Consider the following 10,000-nt stretch of genomic DNA (forward strand, 5'->3'; position numbering starts at 1 on the left):
AATCCGACCTCGATACGGCGATCCACTGATACTATAACGAAACGTAATCGCCGGTCTGTCGGCACTTCGTTACATCTAGTTTCTACTGCATGGTAAATTAATTTTCTTTTGTGTCTCCTAAAATCTCAGTTGAAACAATCACACAGTTACTTCGGCACATGCGTAAGTCAAATCAGTTCATCAAGGCATTCTGACAGTTCCTGTAAAAGGCCGTATTGTTTTTTTTTGGACTCGGGCTGGACTTGAGTAATGTCTCGAAGTTTTATGTTTAGGGAGAGTACGAAGGAGCGCTGAATATTTTGGATACGCAGGTAAGCTTTATTCTGCGGTAAAGTTTTTATAGTATTTTTTCATTCTTTGGGGTTCCTGCAGAGCTAATTGGATATGTGAATCTGTGAAGTTTCATCCTCTTTCCACAAGAAAGTACCACGAAATAGCTTTTATTTGATTTGTTACGTCTTAAAACTTTATCCGTACACTCAAAGAGTTCGAATCGCCTTGTACAATGTTATTAGCAGAACCACGGAGAAGTTGTTCTTGTAAATTATAATTAAGGGTTCAGTTGAATGGTTTTACTAAAACCTTTGACTCCCAAGCGTGATCAGAATGTAAATTCTCCTAACAATCTCATCTTTCTATCAGGTAGACAGGTATTGAGAACAAAGATTATTATCAGCTAGGAGATATTATCCTGATATAATACGAAATTCTCATAACCAGCCAGCAAAGAAATATATGGATCCCTTTAGAAGTGTGAAAAAATGTGGTAACGCATTCCTCATCTAATGCAGCAGCCCAAGCGCCCGACGTAAGGGAACAACTAAACGGCATTCACAATATGAACTGGTAAATCATTTTAAAAAAATTGTTCGAACTAAGAATAGAAGCGAGCGAACAGGGACACTGACCGACCAGGATGACCAAAGTCTCCCCCGAAAAAATCCTTAATACCCTAAACAACAACTCACATGATACTCTAGGAGCCTTTCTAACCTGCCGTCAGAATGTTACAAAGGTAACCAGTCACACGTACCCCTCAACGACTTTTTCTCATTTTTCGGAACTAAATTTTGGGTGGACGTCAATCAAATGTTTCCATGACGAATTGAACTGTCGCCAAGTGAAACGACTATTGTCGTGGATACATTTGATTGACGTTCACCCAAAATACTGACAACCGCTGTCATTTTCGACTGTTTCGTTCAATCATTCAACCGTCAGGAATTACATTTTCTGCAGTTCAAATAGATATAAATTTCTCTCTTTCGTAGTGACGCATTATTTGAAAGAATTCTTACCAACACCTTTTGTCATTTACTTCATGAAGTTTACGATAATTTTTAATTTGTCTCGATTTACAGATTTTACCAAGATGTAGCTCAGATAACCTCTTTCCATTATCTGATGGGGCATCTCTCATGAGTAGGTTAAAGTTTGAAGGTGAGCTGAGGAGGAAACTACCTCTTCCCTCGCCATTCTCCCGCCCCCTCCCTCCCCCCTCCAAAGTACACACTGATTCCTGCCCCGATGCTGCTCTCAATGATCGTGCGCTTTAGAGGGACGTATGCTGCCTGTTGAATTGAACTAGAGGAACACGCAGGCGGCCTTCGAACTTGGCTACAGGATGGATATGGATGACATTTTGAATCTTAAAGTGGATTTTCTCGTCTTCGCGATATTAGGGATTTTAAGAAACGACGATGGCTACGGCAAAGACAACGCCAAAAAGCAGTAATATTATTGGTTAAAAGAACCAAAAAGATCGTGCTGCACGTGCGGCATGCTTTTTTGAACAATTAATATTATCTGCCGTACTCGTCAAGACTATTACGTGAAACGACCAAATTTAAGGTTTTGACGACAACGTGGACAAACTGCAGTGAATCTTCTAGTCTCACTCGCCCATCTTGTGTAATATAAACAAGATGGGATAATCATGAAATACATAAAAGAAGCTCAAACTTACATTTTGAAGTGACGTTTTCGTCGCCATAGCCGTAACTCTATCTCTAATCTCAGAACTGAGTCACAGTAGAGAGAATCCACACCCAAAAAATATGCTCTGGATTGTACTGTGTTCTGAATCCGGATCTATAGGATTGATTCTCCGGAGCGTATATGTGAAAGTGGTACTTCGTTTGGACGCGGTTTCTTGTTCCCTTTACGACATCTCTACCTCACTTCTTTGTCACGTAGGCGTGGATGTTGGTGACAGATGGCAGCAGCTTAGTCGTTGGTGGGAAGGCCATGTAGATAGTCACGGTTTGGTGAGTATAGTCACGGATAAAGACATCATTTTGGCATGACTTTCCACAGATCAGTGTAACTCCAGACCAACTCGTCCCCAGGGCTTTTCCGAAAGAGGTTGACTACAGACAGCTTGATACGCCAGTCAGTTTAGGACCAATCGCTAATTACCTGTTATACACAAGTATAGGATCTTAGATTAGAGATTTAGGGTGCTTTCCTTTTGTCAGAAATGGCCGGCAAGACCCGTCAGTTTGCAAAGAAAATGCAACAATTTGAAGGAACACTTGCATGATAATCCCTCGTATTTTTCCGGAGGATTGTATATCATCCGCGAAGAGTGTTAATTTTAAGGCGGTGTAAAATTAGTCCTTCCAAATGCCTGATGTGGCCGGTCAGTTCTGTCAAATGGAAAGCGCTTTAGTCTCGTCTATCCAACTAATTTTATTTAACAACCAAACGAAAAGTAGATACAACATATGCAATAAAAAAATTGTGAAAATTCGTAAGTCTTGTTTATAAAAACTGCATCTTCGATTTTGAGTGCTTGTAAAGAGTGTAAAGGGCATGTGATAAAACACTTATTGACTGAGTCAGGTCGGGTACATCAGGAAGGTATTCTGCTCTCGGTCAAAAGGACATGGCATGGAGTTCCAGGTCAACCTGTGGGAGCGACTCCATATCCTTTGACCCGTATGCCGTAAATTTGAGTCAATTATTTTTTCATCCAGTCGTTCCACTCAGTCAATAAAGATATTAAGCATCACGTTTACGGTAGGCGTCGGAAGAAAATATGCGTTTTGCCAAAAATGGAAGAAAGTGCTTTGAGCTCATTTCTTGTGCGTTAGCAGCAAGTATCGAGTAACTGTTCAAAAGAGAGAGGCGAGTCCCGACGAGTTGCTGCATGCCTCAGTTTCAAAGCGAGTCCTGGTGCACAACCATTCAAATGGAAATGAGTTGCGTATTCTTATGCAAATCAAACTCATTTCCCTTGCACTAGGCCACTAGTCAGTCCCTTGCACTAGGCCTTTGCACTAGTCAGAATTACAGAATGACATCCAGATATGACAAGCAGCAGTTTGCCGTCTTACGTACACTCGATGCTTAATCTTTCTAATAAGTGCGTGTTGTTTTCGCGGGACGTCCATCTGAAGGGTTTTCAAAATCAAAAATCATGGTCTACGCGAAAATGCAGCAAACCTTTATTGGTTTCAACCCTTATTTGCCCAAGAAGGTACGGTCAAGTGGGTTTTCGGTAGCATCCACAAGCAGATGATGTAGGGAAAAAACGATTTTTCAATGGTTTTCATCATCACCAAAACTCCCCACTTAGTATCGTTCCGATTAAGAGACGACAATCCACTTTGGCACAGCCTATGTGATTTGCACGGCATTACACCATACGCGCATGCGTGCCTGGTGCAATACCCAACTGTTGTTTACTCTGTGACTTTGTTCTGCAGGTGTTCTATGATACTCATATGGTTATGAGTGCAGTGGGGGCAAAGGATGAAGAAATGACGATGAAGATATTGAAATCTCTCAGGGACTACGTCAGGTCAGGAACCCATGACCCGGAGCCTACAGCTCCCATACTGGGCCTGTGTAACGGCATTTTTACAGACCGATGTATTTTTAGACTATCTTTTCTGGAAAAAACAAAGGCAGTTCCGGTTCGGTGAACCTATGACGTCAGCTTAATTTCTTGTAATTAGTCATCGGGCTCCTGTGGGAGTCTCATTCGCGGGAAATTTAATCTAAAAATAAACCGGTCTGTGAAAACGCCGGGTCATGGGTTCCTGGTCAGGTACGCTGTAGACTGCGTCCCCACTTCAGAGCCGATTAACCCACCCCCACTTTTCTCCAGTCGCGTCTAGACGTAACCCTACTAGCGCAGGGAAGAATGGAAAGAAAAGGGAACACAATTTTTTTTTTTCATACCCCTTATTTCACTCCCTGCTCAGCTGTTTAGTTCCTTTGTGTTGAGTGGGGTCGTTATACCTTTTCATGTTTTTCGTATTCTGTAAGTGATGCAGGCGGTTTGCCCAGTCTGTTTTATCTTTCCACTTGGAAATTCCCTTTCTCCGTTTCAACACCGTTTTTTGATCATTATCCACACCGATGCAGCTGTGAGAAGTCGGCTTTTCCTATTTCCAACCAATAGTTTGTTCATCTTACTTTCTTAAAATATTGACGCCTCTGGAGTGGTCGCTTTAGCCTTTCGAGGCTCTTTAATCACATTCATTTCTTTCTTTCCAGAGATGGGTCAGGCATCAACTGTGAGATCACGCGTGAAGTTGGTGTCCCTGTCTGCGAAGCGTTTGTGGAGGCCGATAAGGTAACTTGCTAACACGAATCTGTTTAGATATTGATTTGGATTTTTAATAAGAAAAAGGAAAAATCTATAACATTTTAAATTGTTCTGAGGAAATTACTTTATCCAACTCAGGTATGGTTTCATTTTCATATGTAAACTGTAGGGGAATCTTCGTTTACATGTTCTGCCCCATAGTTTTCTTATCAAGGAGCCCAGAATAAAGTACTGAATATTGAAAGTGCACCGCATAATGAGCTCTCTCTGATAATTTGAACTCGATATTCCAGATAATCTCTAAGCAATGATACTTTGAAATTCGAAAATTTACAAAGAATGTGGTCTGTAAAAGAAAAGGTGTTTTCAGTTACCAAACCTTAAGACCAATCGTACCAGAAATTCTTTCATTTTTAGCTATGCTGATAGATACTATACTGAATTAACTTGCCAAAAGGAAGAAGCTTAATCTATCCTTGTATTGTGAATGAATGAATGGTTTATTAGCTTTATGCATATTTTTATATTTAGATTTTTTTATTTTAGTTTTTTATCTTATGTTTTATATTGTACACGTAATTCAGTCTCACGACTGCGAGTTGTTCTTTTAATAAACGATTTATCTATCTATCTATCTATCTATCTGTAACGCCTTTGTGGATCTGTAGCCGCTCTTTGTAGCCACCCAAGAATTTGCCACTTTTTGATGCCTAATAACTCACTTAAATTGGAGATTTAACTACGTTTAACAAGGTCTTCTACATTTTGAAGTCAATTTGCAGATAGCGTGATGCCGACTGAGAGGGTCTGGGAGCGAACTCGTATGTTAATGAGATAAAATGCAAACAATGACGTCAGCAAAGATTCCCCTATAGATTGCTGGTTTTCGGAAAATAGGGTACTTTAGCCCTATTCCTGAGGCAGGTTTCTTTTGTGGTAGGAACTCTCATTCAATGGGCCATTTTACAGTTGTTTGCTCAGCGACCTAGCCTATGAATGGCTGCGAGGCTGCCGGTGACCTTGCATTGATACAGACCTCAGTGCTTTTATCATGTAAATTGTGCTGTTGTAATTCTAATTAGTCCATATTGATATTACAAAAGCACGAAGGTTGGGTCACCAGCAGCCTCGCTTCCATTCTTAGGCCAGGTAACTTAGCTACAACTGTAAAAGGGTCTATTCTAAGTTACCAAAAAGGCTAACAATTTCCCGGCGTTTTTTGTTAGAGTTCTGTGTTAGATTAATCGAAAATATATATTACCACAAAAGGGTTGTAGGAAGGGAGGCAGTGCGAACCAGTGGATAGGCCTCGAGATCCGGAGATCCTGGTTTCAAGACCGCTCGTTGAATTTAGGACCTGGTAGTCCCTTGTAGTCCCTGGTTCAACTTCTCGGTTGCACTTGTAAATAGCCAACTGTCTTGCTGAGTAATAGGCCATTTCCGAGTTCATGTTTGCCTCCTCTTCAAAGCGAGTGAAAGTGCGAAGTTTTAGTGATGGTAATTAGCTCTACTTTACATTTGAATGAAAACTAATTTTCATAAGAAAAACTTCGCACTTAGACTCGCTTTGAAGAGGAGGCAGACATGAACTCGGAAATGGCCTATTGTACTTGTTCTCTGTTGTCGTTGCGTTGATTGTGTTTCCGTTGACAGACCCTGAAAAGCCCCTACGGGGTGCCAGTCAACCAAGTGTGTATGTATGTAGGAATTTTACTGTTTAAACCAATAAGAAGATCAGGACGTAAAATAATACACCTTTTTCCAAAATGGCCGCCATTTAAATATTTTTTTTGTTATTATTCAAATTAGCCCTTGATGCCTATTTCTTAAGCTTAAAATTCGAAAGTATATTTTTCCTTGAACGAGGCATCAAGGTCTAATTTGAATAAAAGCAAAATAATATCTAAATGGCGGCCATTTTGGAAAAAGGTGTATTATTTTACGTCCTGAACTTCTTATTGGTTTAAACAGTAAAATTCCTACATACATACACACTTGGGCTAGGGTTAGTGTGCGGGTTAAAAGTATGTATACATGACGTGTATACATGGAGAATCTCGGACCCATGACCCACAATCCATGACCCACGACACACGACTCACGACGCACCCACCCACGCCGATTAGACACTCTCGGTTTAGACAACAGCACGACAGATTTTAGAGTGGAACTCCTCCCCCAATGGGCCCTTCCTATGCGGCCTTACGTGTATAAGTACAATTCCTGCGCTTTCTACTTGCAGGGGAACTTTGACAAAGCTGTAGATATATTGAAGCCCATCCGATACAAGCTAGATCTTGTGGGTGGAAGCAGAGCCCAGGTGAGTGCAGCATGAGTGACGGCACTCAGTAAGCAGCTGCATGTGAGGCCGATGACGATGACGATGACGATGAAGTTGATGATTGATGATGATGACATCATGAAGTGTCCTCATCACAAAAACCTCACCTGAAAATTAATGTTCCTGGTATGAAGGGACATGAACTTGTAGCTATAATAACATGGGTGACAAATTACTCCTTAAATTTGGGCGCGCCAAATGCCAACGTTTATTTCTAATTCCACTTTTAAAATTACAATGTTGCCATAGTAACTTTTCCTACAGTGCCAAAATGGCGCGGCAAATTATTTGATTTTGGACAAAACGCGCGTGAAATTATTCCCTAATTTCACTCGTCACCATTTGATTACCCATACTAATTTTCTACTTGCTGTTGATTCCTCGCGCAACAGTTGAAGAATATGGAGAAAAGGAAACTCTGTGTAAAGCACTTATACCTTTCCGGGTCTCAGTGGTAAAATATGCAAAACTCGGGACAGCGCATGAATTACAATTTCAAGCATTGCCTCTTTAACACATTCTCATTCGGTTTTCTTCTTCAGCGTGATGTCTTTGAGTTGTTTTTGATTAACGCATCTTTACAGTCACCTCGAAAACAAGACCATCACTTTGTCAGGTACATCGCATTTTACAAATTATTCCTCTTTAAATTAGTTGCTTAGTGACCGTGCCCCTGAGTGGAAGCGAGGCTTGGTTGACCTCCTTTTGAAATACTGCTCAATGCGGACGCCGCTTGTTAAATGACTCTGTAGAAATCACGCATCAAAAACGTGTGTTCTGAGTGAAAATAAAAATGAACGAGTGGTTTACATTAGACGGAAATTTCAGTGAACGCAAACTAAACGTACATTGGTAAGACTGCAAATCAAATGAGGGAGTGGAAAAACTTTAATTCCCCCAGAAAAACCAACAAAGACAGGCGAGCTTTACATTGTAGAAATCGCGTCACTTGTGAATTTACGTCTGCCACTCTCCCCTCCCTTCTTTCTTTTCTCTCCCCCTCTTCTCTGGCCTATGAAGGGTAAGAATTAATATAACTTTAGCTGAAAAAGTCATTTTCTGCGCTGCTTCTAACAAGTGGCTGTATTTTAGGTGTCTCCTTGCAGAACGAAAAGCAAAAAAACAGAAGTCTCCCATGACAGACCGATTGATGGCCAAAGCTCTTGCGCTTCAAGTGGATTAGAATGGGCAATTTCGCTTCCTTTAGACATTAGGGACCTTTAGATTAGACCGGAGGACAAGAACAACTACCAGTACGAGTTTTCCGCACTGAGCATGCTTACAAAGTTTGGAGGCCGAAATTTCCAAAGTGCACGTGCTCAGATCGGAAACTCCGACGTGGTCGCCTTCGTCCATTCAGGATTCAATGGGTCAACCTATTGATGCCTGGGAGTGAGACCAAGAGTGAATTAGATAAGAGTGTTATTATGGCATGGGTGGGCTCACCAGCACAGTCACAAATGAGTCTATTTTTAGAATGCCCATTCCCGCGAAAAGCAGTAATCATGTCCCTGAAATAACATGGCAGAAGCAGTCACGAGTGACATGGCTTCTTCTGATTGGTTAAAATTGGCGGCCCTTTGTTTTTTTCGCGCGCAAAGTGTATCTAAAAATATATACATTTGTGACTGTGCTGGGGCAAGGCCGCAAGCTGATAGATCAACACTCTTATCTAATTCACTCTTGGTGAGACTTGATAGATTTTACTCTGTCTAACGGCAGACGATTTCACTCGTCACTCGTTAATGGGGGGAGAAGGGGGGGGGGGGGGGGTGGAGCTGTTAGAGGTCAGAGGGTGAAAGGGGCTGTGTCTCGAAAATTAACCAAATTCAATGACTGGGGACTGTTAACCAAATCAGGCAAAACGTAAAAATAACTTTTGAAATCATTGAAGCAAGGTTTGAATAAAACAGCAAATACGGCAAATTAAAGAATATTCCCATGGATTGAAATTGGGATTTGTGAAAAACTGTTCAGCGTAACAGGTTTTCAAAGTTTATCTCTGTTGTTGATTACTTAAATTATGTATGTTTGACGGACATATCTTGGTCTCGAAGCTTTGATTTGTGTTCTTTAAAGGTTACTCTTGGGTTAGCGTTAAGTTGCATAGCGAGTAGGGGCGAATAATTGGTAAAACTACACAAAATCAACTGCACTGCCTTGACACAGCCTCTTTTAAGGCAACCTAGAGAAATTTGTTTTGTAAGGTGTTTCATTTGAGTATCCGAAAAATATTGTATTATTTCTGTTTTTACATTTTATTTTTTTTTATAATTTTATTCTTATGTCTTAACCCTATCGGGCCAAAAGGAATCACCACCATAAGCCCAAACTCGTTTCGAATCGTGCGACAACACATTGACAAGGTAAAATGAAATCAATGTGCCCTGTGCATGACCGTGTCAATCATAAAAAAATGGTCGTGGTACAAAAAAGGAGGCCACAAGTAGCAAAAACCTTAAATAACAATGAGCACAACCAGGTTTTCAGAGCCCGCGAGACTGAGCACCCCCAGCAAACCATTGTTTTAACGAAAACCTCTGGTCAGCAACCTGGTTCTGGTCATTGGTTGTCCCTTCAAATTTTGCATAGGCATTATTTTTGTTTTCTCTTGGGACCATTGTAAGACAGTCCCAAGAGAAACTGAAAACAATGCTTATGCAAAATTTGACGGGGAAAAACAAAGAGTATTATGGTATTTTCCGAAGTGGCCTATGGAAAGAGCTTGATGAAATTAGTAGGAATGTCAATTTTGAGGCTAGTGACATTAAGGTGAGAGATTTCACTGTGATTTTAATGCTCAAAAATTAACTGAGAATGAAATGTGCAACTATGTAATGTTCATTGAAAAAACACTCACTTCTGATTGGTTAATAGAAATGGAATGAATGAGCACAAGCAAATGTTTCAAGAAGAATAAAAATAGGAGTGGTGATACATATATCTTCCAGGGGTGGTAGCTAAGATGTGAATGTTTTCCCCCTCATAAAAATAGACCCCCAGCCATTGGGTCATCAGTATTGCCATTTTAAAAAAACCTAGTGATATTGCTTCTTTTAATCTGCATGTCCAAAGACTAGAATAAACTATGGAACAAATAT

At 40.6% G+C, this 10,000-nt stretch overlaps 1 pseudogene; it reads left to right on the forward strand.

The window, feature by feature from the left end:
• Nucleotides 1-9,842, forward strand: part of LOC138032845 (tetratricopeptide repeat protein 38-like) — a 20,197-nt pseudogene extending 10,355 nt beyond the window's left edge.
• Nucleotides 9,843-10,000: the final 158 nt, after the last annotated feature.

Source organism: Montipora capricornis, chromosome 14 (assembly GCF_036669925.1).
Source record: "Montipora capricornis isolate CH-2021 chromosome 14, ASM3666992v2, whole genome shotgun sequence".
Classification (NCBI taxonomy): domain Eukaryota; kingdom Metazoa; phylum Cnidaria; class Anthozoa; order Scleractinia; family Acroporidae; genus Montipora; species Montipora capricornis.